General features: G+C 38.8%; 1 protein-coding gene across 2 annotated transcripts in view; it reads right to left on the bottom strand.

Annotated features, from left to right (window-relative positions):
- The window catches only part of atxn1a (ataxin 1a), an 86280-nt gene extending 63785 nt beyond the window's left edge, over window positions 1–22495 (bottom strand). For both annotated transcript variants that reach the window (XM_043218389.1, XM_043218390.1), the window contains exon 1: window positions 22285–22495. The gene's annotated coding sequence lies outside the window, so the exon portion shown is untranslated. The remainder of the gene's footprint in view (window positions 1–22284) is intronic.
- Window positions 22496–22989: the final 494 nt, after the last annotated feature.

Below are 22989 nucleotides of genomic sequence, written 5' to 3'. Positions count from 1 at the left end.
ATATGCTGTTTTCAACTTTGCAAATAATAAGAAATGGTTCTTTAGCAGCATATTAGGATGATTTCTGAAGAATCATGTGACTCTGAAGCATCCCTGTGATAACAAGCAACCCGCCAAAATAAAAGCTTGAGGATTTTAGATCTGAAGGTGCTGAAAAGTTCATAAAACGTTTCAAAAGTAAATATTTGCATTGTGTACTTTTATTTAACATTTTAAAATATAATATTATACTGATTTATTACGGTTTACTAAAAAAAAAAACTATTTTGTTTATTATTTTAATATTTTAAAATTTAAGTGAAATAATACTACTATTACTATTATTAATTATTACTTTTTTTTAAATAAACATTTTATGGTCACCCTGTGTGACCACCAAACCAAATCTGTGCTCTCCTGAGAACCTGACTGAAATGTTTTTACTGTATTTCTAATTAAAAACATACAACCTCTGTGACCAAAAAAACCCCAAATCAACCCTAAGCTTGCATAAGTATGTAGTCTATATTAAATTAACATTGACATTTCATGCCATAGCCTAGCTTTTCATGTGCATTCCTCTAAACAAAAGCTTTTTTTCCCCCTTAAACTGTCTGACCTCTCCGTCCAGTTTAATGGTTCGGTCCAGGGCTGAGTTCTATGAGGGAAGGCTGTTTAATCAGAATCACTCTTCTGGTCTCTGAAGCTCCTGGGGGAGACCGCATTCACAAAACAAACATTGGACACTATTTATAGATGCCTGTCGACATGGCAACCACTCTTTGTTTGTTTGAATCAGAAACTATTTCTCCTTTTCTTCCCCTCAAATGTTTCGCTTCTTGCTTCAAAGCAGGCGCTGGGACTTGAGACACTCGGTAGTCTAGATTTGCTTCGGTATGTTCCTTCAAAACAAGGGCAGGGTGGAGGTAATGCTCTGGCAGGCCAATACGAGTGCTTTTGTGCCCGACTCGTGCTCTTGAATATTGCTGTGTCAAATCTATTCTGAGTAAACCACCAGTTAATCTTGTTTAGATGCCATCACCCATGGCAACGAGGGCACATACAGTATTTATGAGTGTAGAGGACTCACAAGCTGTTTACATCACTTTAAACTGTATCGGTTAAAATTTGATTTAAACACCTGCAGGCTGATTTCGCATCTAATTGAAAGGGCATCCCGTCGAGTAAAACTAACTAACTTTTTTTACAGTGAATGTAGGTCACATAGTATTCATCCTCAGCAGATTTGGCAGAACAGAAAACATAATTCATAACAATTCGTTTTCTCTACAGGGAAACCATTTTAACCATAATGTATAAACCTTTCAAGACTCTGAGCAACTTCCCGCTCCTATAAAAGAAAGCACTGCAGCTGGCATAATACTGACTGTATAAGCTCCAACGGCTTATATATTTCAATAATTTGCAATAAGCTTTAATTATATTGTGGTGAACATGGCATAATTAGTAGTTCACTCCCTCACTGGTGTGGTTTATGGTTTAGAAGGCTTTATCACAGAACGATTCGAAATGCCTATGGAGAAAATGAATGGGAAAAATCATTCCTAAACAAGAGAAGTGATATCGGTTACGCTCTGCTGACCAGTTTGGCTCTCTTTGTTGAGATTGACATGACACTGGACTGCACTGAGAGTAACCGTTTAACTTCTTCAACACGGAAGAAATTCTATACTTATGCAAATTGTATGAATCAGACACACATGCATCTATATATATATATATATATATATATATATATGACAGACAAAAATATACTCACATATAAACGGTCACCCTTCCTTGTCTTAGTCAGCAGAACTGAATTTTGCTGACTGTTAAAAAACTCAGGAAAGAATATTAACGACTATGATTCCCCGCCCACCGTCACTCAAACACCTCCCACATCTTCCTTCATAGAGATTACACATTTTAAACTCCTTACATACTTACATTACACTATGACTGGACTATTAAGATTAACTATTTATTTAGTCATACTAAAAGTAACAGTCATATAATATTTATAATACACCCATCACAGTCAAAATAAGACACAGGCTTACTGGAACATGAGTAGTTGGGAAGTGCCGAAAAAAAAATTCCTTTTTATTTATATTTTTCTTAGTCTACGGTATTTACAACAAAACTCAGATGAGTACATTTTAGAAAGGGCATGACTATGGTGACATTGCAATATTACTGACTTTATCTCTCCCCGTTGGTAGCGGTTTGAATCATTTTACATTTCTAGTGTCTAGGTTACACAAAAAAAAAAGAGTATCTTCTAGTCCCGCTTTCATAAAGGGCACTCTCTGTTTCTGTTTCCCGTAATTCAGCAGCTGAGAAAGTGCTGCACATTGCTTTTTCTCTCTCATCTTTCTGACTAATTACAGAAGTGCAATGGTTAAATGGCAGCTGACCACAAACAGTCAAATCCATACCACTTGTATTTGTTCCTTTACGAAACAAGCCAAGGTGTATTATTAACACGCTAAAAATGCTAAGTCATATGACGTATAGCGCGGATGGTGTATTTTGTTAGACGCAAACTAAACCAAAAGTTTTATGTTTATAGATAGATATTTTAGAATAGATATTTTCATCCACTAATCAATCTGGTACACAAAAACATACATAAATACATATAAACTGTATCTCTGTCTTTTACAGCCTCGGGACTGAAGTAAGATAATATAATAACACCACAAAAAAAAGACAGACATACAGGAGCTTTAATCTCCCACTAACAAAATGACCTTCATCACTTCTAGGCCTATTTGTGCAGCTACAGTGTGTGTGTGTGTGTGTGTGTGTGTTCCTGAGGGCTTTCAGTCTTTAAAAAATTCATAATGTCAAGTTCATCTGCCCATTCACATTAACAGCTGTGTTTATAATACTAAAGGAAAGGTTAAAAATGTCTTAACCTCAGCTTTCCCTCTCTTTCTCTTTCACACACTCACACACACACACTTTGTTTCACTATAGTATTGGTTAAATATTTGAATAGCGAGGACATTTTGTAAGTATAGCTGCACACACATTTACTAGCCCAGTATAGCCGAACCATAACAGAAAACTTTCTAGCAATTAAAAAAAACTCTTTCTTTTTATAACATGTTTACAAATGAGGATTTAACTCCGTTATGGGTAACAATCTGTCCCCAAAATATGGTTAAGTAGGTACACACACATACTTAGCATCTACACTAGGACGTTTCCCAGATGCAAACTGCTTTTATATAGAGCAAATCATGACTAATCCCACAAGTATTTATATTTGTGTAGTTTTGAAATGCAAAATACATATTTATATAAATAAAAAATACAAATCTAAAATGGATTTTCTTTCATTATGACCCATAATAACAATACAGTAAACAAATACACACTCTGGATCTATCTATTATTCTTCCACAATGTTTTAGCTCCTTCATATATTTACCTTAGTCTAAGTGTGTTTAACTGTCTGGTTTTATTTTGTCATGAAAATATCAAATAAAAGTCTTATTAACAGGACAGGCTAAACAGGACAAATATTTTGTGAATATGCAACAGTGTAAGCGTCCACTGCTGTATTATTTAAAACTGCAATGATTATTTTAATGTTTGATTTATCTGTTGAATAGGAATTAATCAGACTTTAAAAAATGATTTTCTTCACAAAAACATTACTATGCATCCTGCTCAGTCTTGTAAAGTAGCATAACTGGCAGATGTTTTCCATGCACAGTGAACTGGTGGAAGTGAATTAACAATCAAATAATACGATTATCGACAATATGATTATCATCAAGTATTAGCTTAATATTAGCCATATTGAACACCATATCAATGGCACATGATATGGGAAGAGTTTTCTCAACTCCTTTAAAAATGAAATGTATCATTTTGCAATTATACATAATATTATACACAACTATATGGTTAGATCCTCTGTATGATTTGCATTTAACACTTGATGGCCCACCCATCAGAATAGAATCCATTTACATATTTGATCTAAGTCATGGCAAGTTTTCATCAGAAATCACCAACTCTGACTGGAAATGAAAGACTTCAGGTTGTTCTGTCTCTCTGCAAATAGCTGTGATTGCGAACGGCCCTTTAGAAGCTACTGAATGAAGCTCCTGGTGCGCGCACACACACACACACACACACACACACACGCTAGGCCGTTTACATAACCACAAACACACACCCCTATCGGCCAGCTCAAAGTTCTCCTGCTCACTGCTGACGGCTGACCTCTGACCTATCGGTGCACAGCAGCCAGTCACGCAGCACACTGCTGACACAGATAATGAAGACACACACAAACACTCCACCCAGAACAAGCTTCGTGACAATGACTTACTGGTGAACTGAACTCTTGCTTCACAGTAATACAACACTACGGCTCTAAAAGTGTACCTAATCCTTAAAGAGACAGGTAATACAAAATTAGGGTTCTGTCATCATTAACTCGCCGTCGAGTCACCTGCACGACTTTCTCCAGTAGAAAGCAAAAGAAGATACTTCTAGGAATGTGCTGGCCTTTCTATGCTATACAATTACAATTAGTGCGCAAATGAGATTTATGTGTGAACTATGCCTTTAAGTCCAGACATGATGAGAGGCAGCCTCTAGTTGCTTTATGACATGAACGTTGATAATTTGGCAGAGTGTGATATTTGCTGTTCTGAACTTACGTAATGAGCCTAGGAATGATTTCAGTCATACAGAGTGTCTGTAAAGATCAGGTGCATTTTCATTCAAGCGAAACTGGACTTGGTTATTCATTTGTTGAAGATGTTTTTGCTCCTCTGTAACTGAGATGAATCGCTGGGTTTTAAAAGCTCTCCATTTCATTTTTCAATTGATCCTCCCTTCAATATACTGGATACTTCCATTTCTCTGATTTCTTTTAAAAGTACAAAACAGCTATCAATCCTTATAACAGACTAAAATGACAATTTTAATCATCAGAGATTTACACTGCTATAAAAAGATAAATTAAGCAGATGCACAGTATATGTTTCTATAGTTAAAGCTTGCCACATATTTGACAGGATTGAATGTTGATTTTCAAAACTCTGTGCATAATAATTTTGTAATTATTCACCATTTTTAACACATTTTCTTTAGCAAATAAATAATAGATATTCCAGTTAAATCAAAGACTATTTCTATGCTACATTTAGAATTTTTATATTATGGTTATTACTTTTGTCATTTTAATAGTTAATTTTAAGAACCAAGTTCTGCGTTTCAGTAAATGGTTGTATCACCTGTTGCTGTGCAGATAGGGTGTTAAAATACAGCCGCTGCTTATTAAAATGAGTACAATTAGTACTACAATTCAAATTGCTGCAATGGAGACATAAAAAGAGCATACACACAAATAATAGCACACGACTGTGCTAACATCAGCCTCTCCGACATACTGTAGCGTACACACGCGACCACATGTTCGCTCACACCAGCAGTCGGTCCTTTCCCAGACACCAGGCCTCCGCTTCTGTAATTCACTTGCTATGTTGCTGCTGGTTTGTTTCACAACACTGTCACATCCAATGAGGTTCTCTCCCTGTCCTGGCTTCCTGCCACTCAGCGAGAACAGCACACAGCAGAGACCCTCTCCCCTCCATCAGTGTCTGGCCACCAATCACACACACTGAGCTCTTTACTACAGGGTAATTCCACGGCCAAATCCACAGAGGGTATAATGCAAGGATTAGAGCTGCAAGGCATTACAATCCCAAATATACAGAGCACATCTCTATTCACCTGCCTGTGCGCTCTTGCTCGCTCTCCCTCTCTCGCTCTAAATCAATAAAAATAAATGTTGGTACAATGTACAAATATAACTGAATAACATTGTGCATGTTCAAAAAAAGCTAAAAACAAAAAAAGAAAGAAAGAAAGAAATACCAAGGTACAGTATATATACAAAAATAATTATAGTTTTAGTTTTTTATTTAATAGATCTATATTATATTTTAGATTTCTAATATGGTATTTTAGTATGAATAGTATGAAAATTGGCCAAAAAGAAACGTCATAAAAAAAACCTTGCCATTTTTTTTTTTTTTTAAGCGCAAGCTGTCCCTCCCACCCTCTTTCACAGAACATAAAGGATGAACACAAGCATGTGCTTTACGTAAGCTGGAGATCCGTGAAAGCAGCACAAATAGAGCAGGAGTGCGAATGAAACACCCCAGGCCCAGTGATCCAGCGTCGACAGTCAATCGCGCGACACTCCCGCCGCGTGCGTATGTGTGCGTATGTGTGTGTCTGTGTGTGTGTGTGTGTGTGTGTGTGTGTGTGTGTGTGTGTGTGTGTGTGTGTGTGTGTGTGTGTGTGTGTGTGTGCGCGCGCGCATGTGCGAGGTCAGCGGGGACCTGCCGATTCAATCCACAGCACCACGAGATTTCACCGCTCTGACAGCAAAACCTTTTAGCCTTCCCCTGCTCCCCTACAAACGGTTTGTTAACATTACAGCCTCGGTACGGCCGGATAAAAGGTCACGAAACCTTTCGGAAAACCTTTTTCTGTCACTTTCAATGAAGACTCTTGCATAACAGCGCCACGGTAGTTCTGAAACCGCAGGAAACTAACGCTGAGCCGACCAGCAGAGTAATCTCATTGGCGATGGGACGCACAACACGGTACGACTGACTCTGCAGACAAAACCTGTTTTACAAAGCGGAGCTATTTTTCAAAGAGCTACTCAGTGACCTGAACATGCACGTCATGTGACCCACCTTGTGATTTTTATCAGCAAGGGTATTTGCGACCTGCACGCCTGGGGTGGCAAATGCTTTTTCATAGTCTGTCTGTTGTTAAGTTGATTTTTATTCGTCGATATGGTTGCCGTCCTGCAAATCTAGACACAAAAAGTGTGTGTATGTGTACAGCGGACACATCAGGGGCCCTCATTTCTCGTCTCTGCGGGTCTCTGTTTGCAGTGACCCTGCTTATGTAATGAAGGATGCAGGGACACACAAACACACACTTACACTAGAGAGCTTCTTGCTGCTGTTACTTAACACACACTGGGTCTAAGGATATCTGCTGAGATGTGAAGCCTTCTGGTACCAGGCCAGCCTGAAAACTTTCCCAAATCCCAGGAGGGGGAACTCAGGCCCTCTGTGATCAACAACAGCCACTGCTGAAAGCCCAGAGAGCAGAGTTTGTGTGTGTGCCTTTGGAAAGCAATGACATCCTGAAGAAAGAACAGAGATGTGTACTGTATGGTGTAACAATATTGCTGGCTGGTGGTAATTAATAAATGTTCCCATCCAAGGAATATTGAAATTTTGCATGAAAAGAAATGGAGAAAATGGCTTGGAATATTGATGAATGAATGGATGAATGGATGAATTAATTAATTAACCATTACAGTTCAAAAGGGTTTTTTATGTTTTTGAAAAAAGAGGTATCTTGTGCTGCATTTAATTGATCAAAAATTCAATAACGACGAAAATATTGTGAAATATTATTACAATTTAAAATATGAAATATTAAAATATATATTTTTGCCACAAATAACCTTTTGTGTTCTTCAGATGTTAAAGATTCCTTTTGGAACTATTTATACAGAAATGTATAATTTTTAAGAACATATATATTAAAATATCATTTAATTTTGTGATGCAAAGCTATATTTTAAGCAGTCCAGTTTTCATTGTCATGCGATCTTCCAGAAATCATTCTAATATTCTGATTTGCTGCTTCAGAAAGACTTATTACCAGCTTTTTTAAAACAGTTTTTTGTGAAAAATAACTTTTTCAGGAATATTTAGTACTGGCAATAGCATAGTATAGATCTAACAATGAAAAAAGATAAACATCTTCACTTTCAACTTTGGTCAATTTAATGCACTCTTTCTAAATAAATCTACTAATTTCTTTCAATAAAACAACAATAACAACAAACCAACAAACAACCCCAAACCACAGAAGAATAAATGAACATCAAGAATAAACCAGAATATTGTTTCATGGCCCCTAAAACGTACATCTATGATTCATTTGTTAAAAATTTGTTTAATCACCATGGACTCATTTGGCAAAAAGCTAATTTTGGACCCTGTACGTAACCCAGCTGATCAGTTAACCTCATGGTACACAGATATAAGACCCCTGAGAGGTGCCAGGGATCAGGGCTGGAGAACCCCAGCTTCAGTTTCACCAATGACCCCACTAGTTTCCACACACCATATCGGTTGCAGCTCATAACGTTCAGTTTCCAGCCCACACAACACGTTTACAGATTCAAATACAAGAGCAAAAGAAGCCTAGAATAGCTCTTCCCTGCGTACACTTACCCTCTATAAACCGCAGCATACACACCCATTTCACACACAACGTAACATAAAAGCGTGTAAAGGCATCTTACCCACACACGCACACATAAAAACACAAGGTGACACACTCCCACACAAACATACATCTCCTTGACAGTCCATTCTGAAGATGAAAGACTGAAAGTGGGGCAGATGATGACAAAAAAAAATGAAAACGACTGCAGTGGTAGAAATAAAAAACCGCCCCCCCCACCCTCGACTCCCATACGGATAAATACACCAACACAGCTCCGCTTCATTATACCGTCCCATTCAAATCCACATCACCAGAGGGAACGGTCCAGTCGGCCCTGCAGGACCTCAGAGAAACACCGGGATAATTGATAAGTAATTGAGGGAAAGATCTGGGGTCTTTTAATTAACTATAAGAGAAACGCTGCACAATTTTGAGTAACGCAGCAGTGGTTACCGAAAAGCCCTTAAGAGGAATTCCCAGATTAGACTGCAGTGCTTCATGTCTTTACAACTGACCCATTTAATGGAAAAACTTCTTATCAGAAACAGAAATACTATCATCTGACCCCTAGTGATTAGTTAACATGATTAAACTGCTGTGAGAAAACAGGAATAAACGGGGCGAGAGTGGAAAGCTGTCATGTCTTGAAACACAGCAATTAGTTGGTTCTTATACAACACAAATTATCTTTTTTTTGTTTGTTTGTGTGATAACAGGTGTACGGAATTTATTTTAATTACTGTTTTCAGCTTTTTAACACAAAATCATAAATAAGAAAATTAAATAAAATGGTATGCATTTCAGCTTTGACACAATAAAAATATTAAAACTAAAACATGGAAAGTATGACTACTACTACTACTACTACTACTACTAATAATAATAATAAAGATTACAATTGAATAATAATATAATTTTTTTTATCTACTGCTGCCAAATTATTATTCATGATCACATTCAAAATGTGTTTACATAATATGTGTGCATACTTTTATATGGACTTATATTATGTATGCATAAATACACACACATATAGTATATATTTGAAAAACATGAATATTAATATAATTATATATATATATATATATATATATATATATATAATAAACATTTTAAATGTATAAACATCAACATTTTTTTTTACACACACACACATATTATGTATTCAAAAAAATAATTAATCGTGATTAATCAATTGACAGCACTATATTTATCCCATTACATTTATGCAAAGCTACTTTGATTCAATCAAAAGATAATTTGCATTATTATTCTAATTATTACTACCACAATTGTTTGTATATTTATGGAAATTAGTATTTAGTAATTGGTAATGAAAAGTAAAGTATGTTTCTTTTTGTCATTTCTACTTTAATGGAAAGCGGGGTCATGGTCTTGATACTACTCTTTAGAATATACACACATATATACATACATAACAGTATATAACTGTATAACTTTAGTTAGCTATCCTCAAAAACTCTTAGTTGCCCAATTAACTCATCTGAAGCATTTTAATCCAATTCAATTTGAAGTGTCTGTGACTCGACACATGAGATGTGGTTTCTCTACAAATCTGTAAAGCTGAATGATTTTTATATCACACCAAACAAGAAAAAAAATCCTCTTTCCATAAAATGAATACAGAATGCTTACTGAAAGGTCTGAATTATCCTCTGAGATTTGGGAAATTGGAGTAACTAAGGGAAGTTGGTGTAACAATGTGTAATTCCTTTACAATGTATTACAAAATCTGCCCTCAGGCTTAAGAGATTAAACATCACCACCGACGACAACAACAACAACAACAACAAGTCCACCGCTTTCTAAGCTAGAACAGGCAGGATTGAGAAATATTACTATTGATGGAACAATCACGCGCTACACTGGGCAAAAAGACTGTGAGAATTCAATGAAACCTGCTAATCTAGCAACTATAGATAGCGCGAGGACTCCTGCTCGTCATCTACCAAAGTTTTTCACAGAGAAAACTATTTGGAAACAGTTACGTTCCCTTGTCTTTGGACTTGAAAGTTTGAAGGCTCTGCGGCGAATGGGAAAGAATGCCTTTGTGCTCAAAGTAGACTACCCTTGAAATTGCGAGTCTACCGTATAATGTTTCTCTAAGGGTGGGTTCCTGTCAGAGGAGCTCAAAAAGTACTGCCTCCTCTGTGAAGTAGCTCAAAGCCTAAAAAATACAGTGCTATTCTGTGTTCCGCAGCACACCCCATATTTTACCCATGCACTGTCAGCGGTTGAGAGGAAACGCCACAGCTCTGCTTGCGCTTCAACATTGAGGTAACTAGTATGAATAGGTTGCTGAGAACACAGGCCACATGAATCAAATCATTTCCCAACAGGAAAAAGAAGAAGCCCTCAGCCCCTTTCTGGTATGCCTTTCCTGATGTAATCTCCAGAACAACACAAGCACGCTAAGAGAGAGTAGCGTCCTCCCGATAATCACCCCGTAGTCTCCAGTCAAATCAAGTTCACGGACACGCAAGGTTACAACTCTTCAGGCAGTGTCAACCAGAAATCCTCTGACAGCTGGTTATGCATCACTTACTGACATTTACTAGAATCACAATTGCACTGAATGTGGCTAGGTGTCAGACTGGCTTGCTTTAGAAACATGCACATGTACCGTGACATGCGTGGCTGGTGCTACATTCAGTCACACCAGAACATCTCCATGCATTTATGTAGCGTTTATGCTAAAGGTTGCACTGAAAGCTTGGTACAGTCTTGTGACGTTACATTAGCGTAACATCTGGGTGGAGCCAGGGTGAGCTTGATTTTACCAAATAAGACAAGCTCTCGGATCAATATCACTTTTTACAGCGTACCCATAAAATATGCTGATAAAAATGTGACCCAGGACCACAATAACCATTTAATCTGATTGGTTGGTATAGAAATGCTATTTCAGGACCAACAGATCCACACATACATCTTACTTGGTAAAACCATGGTCAATGTGGAACTAGGCTGCCCCCAAAAAAATTCTGAATAAACAAGAATAAAAAGTTATTTGGACTTTATATCACAAAAGCATTTTTTGAGACTTTGTGACTAAATAGTTTTTTTTTTATCTTAAATCTTACAATTATTTAATCTAAAATTTTCTGAAAAAAAATTAGGGCCAGATTTACTAAACAAGACAATTTTCTATGGCAACTAGCACAAAATAAAAAAGTTAGTCCTACTTTATATTAGATGACCTTAACTACTATGTACTTATTTTTTGGTGCAAGTACAATGTACTTATTTTATTTATAGCGTATTGCAATACACCTGCTGCTACTAAGGTGGGATATAGATAAGGTTAGGAACAGGTTTGGTGGTATGGGTAGGTTTAAGGTGTAAGGCATGGGTCAGTAGTGTAATTATAAATGTAAGTACAAAAATGAATTACAGATGTAATTACATATAGGTAATTTAAAAAATACCAAGTACAATATAAAAACATGTATGTACACGATAAGTGCATTCTACCAAATTATTAAAATGGAAGTACATAGTAGTCAAGGTCACCTAATACAACGTGGGACCAAAAGTTTTATTTATATTTTATTTAATAACCCTGACTTTTTGCAGGCTTATAGATACATTCTATAGCATAAGAAGATGCCCTACTCACCACTGAAGAAGAAAGATTAATGAAGTTAACTAGGAAATGTTTTCTGTTAGTAGACAGTGTTTTCTCATGAGACGGTTGCATTCAGACTGCTGAAGAAGAGAGCTCCCCCTGTTCCCCTCCCTCGCGCCTGCTCGCTTTCTCATCTCCAACTGTGAAGGGTAAATAAATAGCAATTCCGGACGTGACATGAAATGTTTAACAGAGCCAAGGCTGTAGTATCTATTTTGCATACCCCACCTCCTTCTCTGGAAAACAGCACTTCAGATGCAAACCAAAAAGCCCTCAATCGTTCTTCATAGCCGATATGACGCCTTTTGTCTGATGTATAGGAAAGTTCTCTTTTCAGTACATTGACAGTACTTACTACGCTCAATATGGATTTCCATGATGCCTTTAAAACAGCGCATCAATAGAATGTGCTGGGACAAGCAGACCTCTTTGAATCTGCATTAAGAAACGAGTGTTGATGTGCAGACGTCACAGAGAGCTGACATTTCGGGAACAAGAATCAGACAGCCACACATCCTCATGCCGTGTACTACTGTCTACGGCAACCCCTTTCTCTGTAAGACTTTCGACATGGCGGTTTTGGTTGGGTAACCATTGCGACAAGAGTACAGTGAACAAATAGATATTTGGATTTCATGCACAGTAGCTTATGGTAAATATCCTCAGTCACTGCTGACACCTGGGATACCGCTTTACACGGTGGCCTTCAGATTAACCTCATTCATCTGTGTCAGGCCTCATCAGTCCACTGCCTGCTGCTCATTCAACCTGCAAACCTCCCCGTCCCAAAGCTGCCTCACCACACTGACAGCTGTTGACTCTGTGCAAGAGGCGGCCTATTTAGCAAGAACCTTCAAAATTATCATCGACAGGATTTTAGCTAGATATAAAATCCGAGGCAATAGATTTTTGCATTTTGCAAAAGTTGCAGACACTATGCTAAGGTGTATTTCAGACTGTTAGCTGGTTGGTTGCTTACTGTCAAGAGAGTCAACCCTCAAGTTTATACGGTATGATATTTTGTGTCCATCCTTGGAGTGGTTGTTTTATGCACTTGAAACATGTTAGTTGATATTAGAGATGTTTTCATTTATATACGTATATTGGATATTTATTGGCCATTATTGGATTTCAAATTGTTTGTGTTTCTTTCCATTACTTTAAATTAAACTTACTTTTTCAGTCAACTGATGCCAATTGCTCATAAAACGAATAACGTTTTGAGACAGGCCTACTACATGTGTGGCATAATGTAACAAGTGAAGTATTTTGATGCATTTCAAACTGAAATGGAATATAAACTAGAGGACGGGTTTTTATTTTAGCAGATCCTCTTCATTTCTCTCGCTCACAGCAAACTAACGGTTTAAAAAGAAGAGTTTAAGGATTCTTTGCCCAAGCCGTCAAACTGATGTCATCAGAGAAGGAATGTCATTTCACACCTGAAGCTAATTTTCAGACTTTGATTAAATATTGCCAAGACAAACAGGATTAGAATGCACAGATTAAAGGGTTAGTTAACCCCAAAATGAAAGTGTCATTAATTACTCACCATCATGTCATGCCAAACCCATAAGACCTTCATTCATCTTTGGAGAACAAATAAAGATATTACTTATGAAACTGGAGAGCTATATGACCCTCCATAGACAGCAATACAACTAAAATGTCCCCAGGTCCAGAAACGTACCATTAGTAAATACATTGTAATGTAATTTGACGTAATCAGCATTGTTTAAGTTCTGAGGGAAAGCCCTAGCATGAACATAATAAGCTTTGTTTACGCCTAGGGGAAAGTATGCGTATGAGTTGTGATGCTCTCTAAAATGGCAAAAAACGTTCGGAACAACATGAGGGTGAGTAATTAATGACATTTTCATTTTGGACCTTTAACTGATCACCTCAAGACTAGCAATGGGCACTAATAAAGTCAGGAGTGTAAATCCTGATTTAAGTGTAAGAAATAAGAGTAAAAATGTAAGAGCATCTACAAATAAAAAGCACCACTAATCAAAACATTAGCCAATGAAAAATGGACAGATTATACTTTTATGATACAACTAACAGCCCTTAAATAAGACTCATGAGATCTGTGAACTTCTTCAAATGATTTGAGTGCTGCATGATGCTAATGAACACACTCAATTGTTCTCAATGTGCCCACATCGAGAATTTATGTTTTAAGTACCTCTGGCTGACTCAGACTCACATTGTTGGAGGAATTGATGGAAAAAGACAAAGGAAAAAAAAAATGGAGCGGTAGAGATGTGAGAGGGAGGAATGCTTGTCTGGCTGCCTCCTCTGAGAGTCTCTCTGGAAAGATTTTACGGGATAACTCCACGAGAGGGGGGGAGCGCCTCCCTCCGAACGCTGGCACGTCTCCACTGCTCCAATGACATCACTTGAGAGGGGAAATGGGACGGAACTGGGACGGCCGTTCACTTGTTTTATCTCAGCACGCAGTATTTTGCTTTGCGTCAGCCTGGTTTTTCTCTGGTGCGTCTCCCCTTTGTCAAAACCACACTTTGTCTATTCAAGGCCGGCGTTAACTTCAGGAAATTCCTTCAACGTACTGTAACTGCACTAAGTACAGCTTGTAGTAAAGTCCCTGCAGCCTGCCCAAAAGCCCTGCGTTCTTTCCACCAAATTCACCAAGGTGAGCAGTTGCTAAGGACTTCACGTCACCTGAATAATACAGCATGCATAATAAGAAAAGACTATATCATGCCAAACATAACAGTGTTAAGGGTGGATTTCGGTATTCCACAGATTGTTTGTATCCATGCAGTTTTCCTGTTATTGAATTCCTCTCTCAGTGCATATCCTCCTCTGTGCTGGAAGTATTCAATCCTTGATACCTGCTGTGAGACCCATGATGCTTGGCGGGTCCCACTACATCCCTCTCACCTGTCAAGGTGGAGACATCTTCCGGTATTCCCACTTCAATGGGCCAGATTCAAGCCATATTCAAAAGAATGCGTTATTCTTCTTAACTGCTATTTTCTAACTTAAAATTGTTCTAAAGAATGTTTTTTGAATGAAAAAGACAAAAGAATTTTAATTTCTGAAAATAAATGTGCAAGGTCATTGCAAATTATGAAAGTTTTGGTAACTAACTCCAACTTGACGTAAATCGCCAAAGGTAAAATGTTTTATGATTTTTTTAGGTTGTTTCAACATGCACACACAGATACAGGATGTATTCATTGTAGAGAGAGAGCGTGGGAAAAACAGATGACAAATCATTGCAACAGACTGCTCTGTCTAACTACAAAAAAAAAAAATCATATAAATAAAAATATTTTGGGTGCATTTTAAATCCTAGAATTGCACTTTAGGAACATTCTTACAAACTTCTTATGGCACTGTCATATTTGCAAAACTGTGGCAAACTTTCACGGCCAAAGTAGGTCTATTGTAAACAGTGTATTGATGCATGAACTCAGAGGTTACTTCCAAACCTCAACGTTACATCGGTAGTTTGAGTTTTAAATATTCAACAAGCTTGCACATAATGTGACATCCGCGCTGGGAAATGTTTCACCTCATGTCTATCACACAAAATTCCAAAGCATACAGATTCCTATTGTGACTCTATTTTACCTGTGGAATTCCACGCACCTTTGGAGTTCAACTTAAGAAATAATAATCCAGCCCCTGTCTTCCTCATGGAATCTCTACCTCATTTCCTTCTCTTTTACTTCTGACGATCAAGCTTGTCACGCCAAGGAACTTTAGTCTGCAATCCCTCTCTGTACTGCAAGAAATGTGAGGGCGGACAGAAGTATGCATTGCGGTTAAAGAACACTTGGTGGTCCTATTTATCTGAGTAGTTGCAACAGAAAGGATGGCATTTTTGCTCCACGAGAATTGTCTTCCTATGTGTGTCCTCTGCCTCAGGGCTTATAAAAAGCTGGTCAAATGGTTCCAGCTGCCCTTTGTTTATGAACTATATGCAAAACAGTTCAAAACAAGCTAAATTTATTGCAGTTTCAAAATGTAATACATATCAGATGGAAAGGAACAGAGAAACTGATGAGGTATTCAGCCACATAATGCTCTATTATTTAGTCATTTTCATACTAAAAAGAATTACTAGTGACATGAGACATGAGACTAACAGTAAGGAGCCTAAAAATAGGTGTGTAATTTTTCCCTGCCGAGTTCCTCATTACAAATAAGGCTATTCTATTGCCATAGCGAATGCCAATAAATATAAATGCAGGCCAACTGTGGCGATAAAAAGGTTGAGACGTAACATTGCACAGAGAGCTAGCTTTGTGCGGTACCTCAACATCTGACTGATGCATAATTCTTTTGCTATATATATTGTGAATAAGGCTTTTAGACCGTCGATTTCCTGAGGGCTGTTATATTAAGAGCCGTTAACCTTCTGCGCAATCATGAACTGCAAAACCGACGACTAAAAAGACGATTTCTTCATAAACAAAAATGATGTCATCATTTGTTAGCCTTTGTGTTGTTCCAACCCGTTATGGTGTTTATAAAACACAAAATGAGATGTTTAGCAGACTGATAAAGCTGCCTTTTTTCCATTCACTGAAAACAAATGGTGACAACGGTGACCAAGGAATATTTTCGGTCACTAAGGACGTAAACTTCAATTTATTCACCAGCTTCAGAAGAATTGCAAAATACTGGAAGAGTTTTTATTTATGCTTTGATAATGCCTTTTTAGTATTTTTAACAGCTCTTGGTCTCCATTCAATTTCATTTTATGGAGAAGAGCATGATGAATATTCTCCTAAAGGTCTACTTTTCTACACAAGCCTGTATAGACATAAAGATGAATAAATGATAACCAAATTCACCTTTTTGGTGAATTACGCCTTTAAGGAGATTCCAATAACGGATGCTACTTAAGGCTCTCAGAAACAGGCCTTTTCCACGATGAGCTTTAAGAGGATTTTCATCGTGTTCTAAACCAGCTGCACATGAGCGTGAAGCTTTGCTGTTCTTTGTTGCTTTCATGGTGAAAGGGTGGCATCAATAGTAGCTCTACTGTCTGTATACGCCCAGAGGGAGCAGCAAGCATACAGATACCCACGCTAGAGGAGGACAGCAGTCCATAGAGGGGTCATCGATCCCCACACTGACACAGAGCCGCTACACTATTCACACGCTGCCATTCAGGACTTCAGCCATCGATTCTTTCTATATCCGAACCCATCTTCACTACAAAGCCTCAGATCAGCTGACTGACAAGCACGGATGATGCTTTCACGGACACCTGGTAAGCTGCTACTTCCGAGGCAGGCAGACATTATCGCAACGAGTTACAGAATCTGAGTAGCTTGTACAAGTGGTTAAGCATAATTAAATATTCCTGCATCACTTTCAGGCAGCCTTTGGTTTATGTACGCATGGTATTTAAAAAAATAATAGATTAATTTGCATAAAGCATCCACAATCTGAGTCAAAAACTTTATATTTGTTGACCAGACACATTAATATTACTGCAATGGAATGAATAAAATCAATCATTTCGATGATATATCAAAGCATATCAACATAGATAATTACGGGAATATGGATTTGGGTTTTGAGTTGGAAAAATCTTTCACATTTTCCAAAATTGATCATCCAAAAACCCTCTTCAGAGTGAAAAGTAATAGTTCTTTTTTTTAATGCAGATACTCTTGATGAAAAACAGCCCAATAAATCTGAAAGATCAAGTTATCTGGCCAAAAAAAATTTTTTCAATACTGCAATGTTGCCTTCTGAAACTTACATATTGCAGGGACCAGGTATCAGGTAAATTTCCTTTCTCTTAAATTGACTTTGCATGGCCATTCATGTGTTTTTTACATTTATCTCAAAATCATGATATTTCCGACTCAAAGGCCACATAAGGCCATTAAACACAATTTTAAAAGACTTCAAAATGACTCCCGGCTGTCCAGAAACCACATGCTTGTACAGTATAGTACTCTCCAAAATGCAGTGCCTGGATATGTCATGAATTCTGGAGGCTTGAATGTGATTTATTCATGTAAGTGCTTTATTTTTAACTATGCATCTAGATGGATGAAGAGATTTATTGATGATCCTCAAGCGCCACACTTTGACAAGAAGGGAAAAAAAATCAGCACATTCACTGAACAATGAACAGTTTCAAGCACGTTCACGTTCATCGCATTGTTCGGCTGAAAAATAAAAAGCTTCAATTCAGGCTATACATAAAGCCATCACGGGGAGTCTAGAGGAAGACGAGCAGCCTGCACGCTGACATCCACTCATTGGAGAAAGGAATGTTTTTCATCTCAATATCAAAAAAAGCTCTTGAGCGCTGGAGTACAAAAGCAGGTTGGGGATGTGTACTGCGCCCATGGAGGGAGAGCAAATGAATAGAGCTGAGAGATGAAAGAAAAGAGCTAAAAAGGTCTGAAAACAGCATTGCTCAATCAATCCCGTTCCCCTCCCATTCTTTGCCTCCTTCTTCCCACCACATACTCTCTCCCTACTGTGAGACTCTGACACTGTGAAAGGAGGTTGAACTTCTGTAGACTCCCTTTACACTGGTACTCGCGTCCGACCACAAGCGGACAGATATAAATATCCATACATTCAGAGGTGATCGAAAACACGGGACTACATTGCATTTGCAGTGCAAATGCTAATGTGTTCGTGATGGACCACCTACTCACCTGTCAATCAACCACTGAAGATTTTCAATGAAATTAAGTGAAAATTCAACCCATTTTATTACTGTTAACAATCAGCCATGCGTGTTACATTATGTCTATAATGTCTACAATAACTGGATCTTTAGGTGAAATATCTAAACCTACTAAACCTTACCCAAACATTACTTTTATCAGGACTTATTATTTGTTATTTGACTCGTACCTGTCCACTCCACTCCTCTGATTGCAGGTGGAATGCAGTATACCAGGTGAGCCATTGAGCAAGTTTACTGTGTCAGAAAAGCTGTACAGTACATTACAGAGCACAAGTATGTTATGTGAAGCAAATGTCAAAATGCATTAGTTTACGAATCATGCATCATGGAAAAAGCCTTTTGAGTTTTTAAACATGCAAGGATAAGTCTTTGTTAATCAATAATCTGCCTCTGTAACAGAAATGAGTGTGAAAAGATAAAAGTGTTTTACTGCTGCTAATGTTAATATGTCAGTTGGAAAGCGCAGTCTAGGTATGTTTTTCAAGTTTGGCAAAAATGTTTAGGTTGAAAATGTACATACAATGAAATAGAAGGACAAACACTAAACCACTGAACTCCTTTTTTTGGAGATTTCAAATTTGGGGCCCTGTATGAACAAAAATAGCTTAAGCTTTGTTCATACGTCATATAAGGTGAGCGTACGATGACAGAATTTTCATTTTGGGTGAACTGTCCCTAAAGCGTTCTGCTCAAAACATCACATGTGACCGGATTAAAACTGCAAAAGTATATATGGAACATGCGAGATGTATAAACAGCAACAGATGGCCACTTGCGATCAAATGGCCCAAGACAGATTTCAATACCAGGTGCAAACACGTCCACAGACTTAATAGACAAAAAGTAACATGACATAAAGTATTAGATTCGAGGTGAAAAATCACAAAAAAGCAGCTATAGCCAACGAACGTAGAGCTCAAAAACAGAACTGACATATCATTAATTTGCCTTTTATGCTCCAGAACAATGTGGCCCAGCTCTTGGGTTCATGCATGCATACCTGTGAGGGAGTGTACTTTAAGAGCTTGCCTGGATAAGCCTAACTTGACACTCATTTTCCAGCAAAGGGTGAAGCCAGGTTGACTTAAGCTCCACCCCTCCAGTGTGTAAACAAATTTCTGGTCCAGCTGGCTCTACTCACCCATTGGCTGATACTGTCCCTGTCAATCACAGCGACATTATGTAAGCACCGTCTACAGGTGGAGGTGTGTCTCTCCATATTTCACTGGCACTCGAGCATGTCAGGTTAGCCTTGCCTGCATCTGTCACAAGCCCAGTGTTAGCTAACTCCACTCCATTGACACCGTCGCAGTTTGAACAGCGCAGACACTAAGGAGAATCAAGAACGAGCACTTCACAGGCGACAGGTGTATGCGTAAAACCGAACAAATGAGCAGACGCTCTAGAGCACTTGTGATTAGGCCATACTCGGTGTCTTAATTACTACTCATTAGCATTTAAAAGTAAGTGGTACTGGGGCCATCAAACAGAGATTTGCTTTCCGAGTTATAGCACTGAGCAATTCACCGCCACACAAATCCCTCTGAAAAAAGCATTCACTGCATAATCAGAGCAGACAGCTTAGTCCCAGGTTGCAAAGGGCAGCCCATACTGTTTGAAATGTATTACTACCGCACAAAAAAGGGGAAACACTAATCCACGCGCTTTTCGAAACAATAGGATTTTCATTAAAAGCGCTAGGATTTCTTAATCATCCAAGAGCCTTGGAAATGTACACTAATAATAAGCGTGAAAACAGAGCATGTGGAGGCAATAGACGGCGGAACACGGTGAAACTGTAGCACGGTGACCCTGCAAATAATCCTCCTTTATTTATTTGAACGTGCTTGTCTTTCAACATTCGACCCAAGAATGTTTCACGCAGTAAATTTCATTTCTCGCTATGTTTGACTTCTTTCTTTCTCTCGTTATGGGATGCGGTGTAAAAGTGAATTAAATCTCTTCAGAAAGCTGAACCGAGGGAGACCTTTTTCGGTACAAACTGTCATTTGGGAGTTGCTTCACGTTTACTGCAGAAGTTCGCAATTAGCTTTAAAACTGCACATAATGCAATACACTGACAAATGAAAGTTTGAATAATATAGATTAGAATATGCTGCACCTGTCATAAACCTGTGCGGAATGAAGTCCATTCAAAAGCTAAAAAAAGTCTATACATTGCATGGTATAGTATGCATATTATAGTACACTAGCGTTGTATAGAACAGTATGTGCAACACAATAATTAAATACATTGCAGTACAGTGTAGAAGACGATATATTATAGTATACTCTAGTAGCCTACAATATAATATGCTGTACTGTCATGTGCTCAATATAGTGGTATATTATATAGTATAGTATAATACAGTGCATCATAATTCATACTATCAGCTCTATCGTAGTATACTGCATTAGAGTACACTACAGTATGAAGTGTAACACATGCTGTAACTGCTATATGACACATGCAATAAATCTTTGCACATGTAAAGTGGTTAAGGCAATATGCATTGCACAATATGCAGTATGGTACATTATACTGCTGTAGACTGTGCACAACGTCAAGTCTACAGACTGCTTAGAGTACTGATGCACATATCACATAGTGTAACACCACACTGCAACGTACTAAGGAAAGATTTGCTTTTTGCTGTCTTAAGCAGATGTTTACATAATCAGCGCTAAATTGCACGGTTTATTTTGCAAAGCAACAAAACCCTGGCACCGCATATCGGTCACAATGCATGAAGCCCCATCAGCCCTGCAAACACATGAAATATACACAGCAACAGCTCATTATATAACCAGCCGGGATGAACCGAGTGACATCACGACGGGATACACTCAATGGCTGCGTCTCAAAGCCTAGTAAGGCTGCCTACCTAGACAGCATCGCCGGAGTCTTCTCGGAACGCGCCGAACAAATCACACCGCGTTTTAGGAACCATGCTCAATAGGTTTTGAAACACAACCGACGTCTATTAAAACACAGCGACAGAGAAGCGGAGACAAAAGTGCTGTAGCCCACTTGTACGTCCTATTCCCGATTAAACAGAGACGGGCGATGCACTTGCATAAACAGCGTCGCCGCGGATTAAACGGGCTGAAGTCGCAACTCTAGTACAGACTAACACTTCCGCGATTGTGTTTTCACATCAAAAGGCTTCCAGCAACAGTGTTGACTCAGCAGAAGTGCGCACAGCTAGGACGAGTGACAGTTTGCCTTAAAAAAGTACAGCCGGCCGATCGATATCCCGCAGATAGATAGGTGTTTATAAATCTACGCGAAGCGATGAAAGGAGGCGGGGTGGCGCAGTTAGTCAGCCCCGGCGAGAGCGCTCCCTGCTCGGGCTTACAGCTCTCAAGTAACCGCCCCGCTTCCCATGCGCTACTTCAAAGTAGTTATATAATTTTTAATCGAGATGGCAAACAGCGCATCTTGGACATCTCGCCCGGTTCGCCGCAGACGGCTTGGCACAACAATTACTGCAATTGTCACAGTAAATATTTACAAAGGTTTTTCTTGTTTTTTAAATAAACGTCACTCCGTTCCTCCCGCGTCCTTTAGTTCCCAGCCGTTTTCCCAAAGATCGCGAGCAAATCCAAAAGACAGTTTTGCGCTGGTAAATTAGATGCGCGGACTTACTGTACGGTGTAACGGGCAGGGAAGCGGGAGGCTCTCCGTGCGTTCTCGCGCACAGCCGGTGGAATCGTCTCCCCTCCGCTCGTACAACGATGTCTGCTGCAGCCGAGCTAATAGCTCTATCTCTCCGCGCCCCCACCTCCAGCGAGCGAGTGAGTGAGCGAGTGTGTGACGGAGGGAGTGAGTGTGTGGAGGCGTGCGTAAGAGTGTGTGTGAATGTGTAATCCAAATATGGAGCAGTTGGCCGGCCCAGTTAAAGAGAAGGGATTGGAGGCTGCTCCGTTAAAAGTATGGAAAGGCATAATGACGTCTGCGGCTCCATTAACAAATGGCGCGTTTTAAAGTTTAATGTCATGTAGTTTCTCTAATCTGATACAGTCTTCGCGGCGGCGTTCCGGGAGCGCTGATATTTAGCGCAACGACACTGAGAACTAACTGCACGGTTTGCATCGTTCGCTCGGAGCAGAAACGGAAATCCCGGAGTGGAGTTCGAGCCGAACGCTCTTAGAACGCTGCGATCGCTCCGTTCCACTCTCTGAACGTTCCAGACCGCGCGTGAACATGCAAACCCTTTGGAGCTCTGCCAGCGATATTAATTGATGTACGAAACAGACAAATACGAGCTAGCTCATTTTCATTTCTTGTTTTATGAAAGCAGTATCACAAATAGCAGTGTGCCCGTGCCCACATCTGCGGCCTCATTACATA

Source organism: Puntigrus tetrazona, chromosome 19, assembly GCF_018831695.1.
Source record: "Puntigrus tetrazona isolate hp1 chromosome 19, ASM1883169v1, whole genome shotgun sequence".
NCBI classification, from domain to species: Eukaryota; Metazoa; Chordata; class Actinopteri; order Cypriniformes; family Cyprinidae; genus Puntigrus; species Puntigrus tetrazona.
Note: the sequence above shows the minus strand (reverse complement) of the source record. Positions and strands in the feature narration are given on the sequence as shown.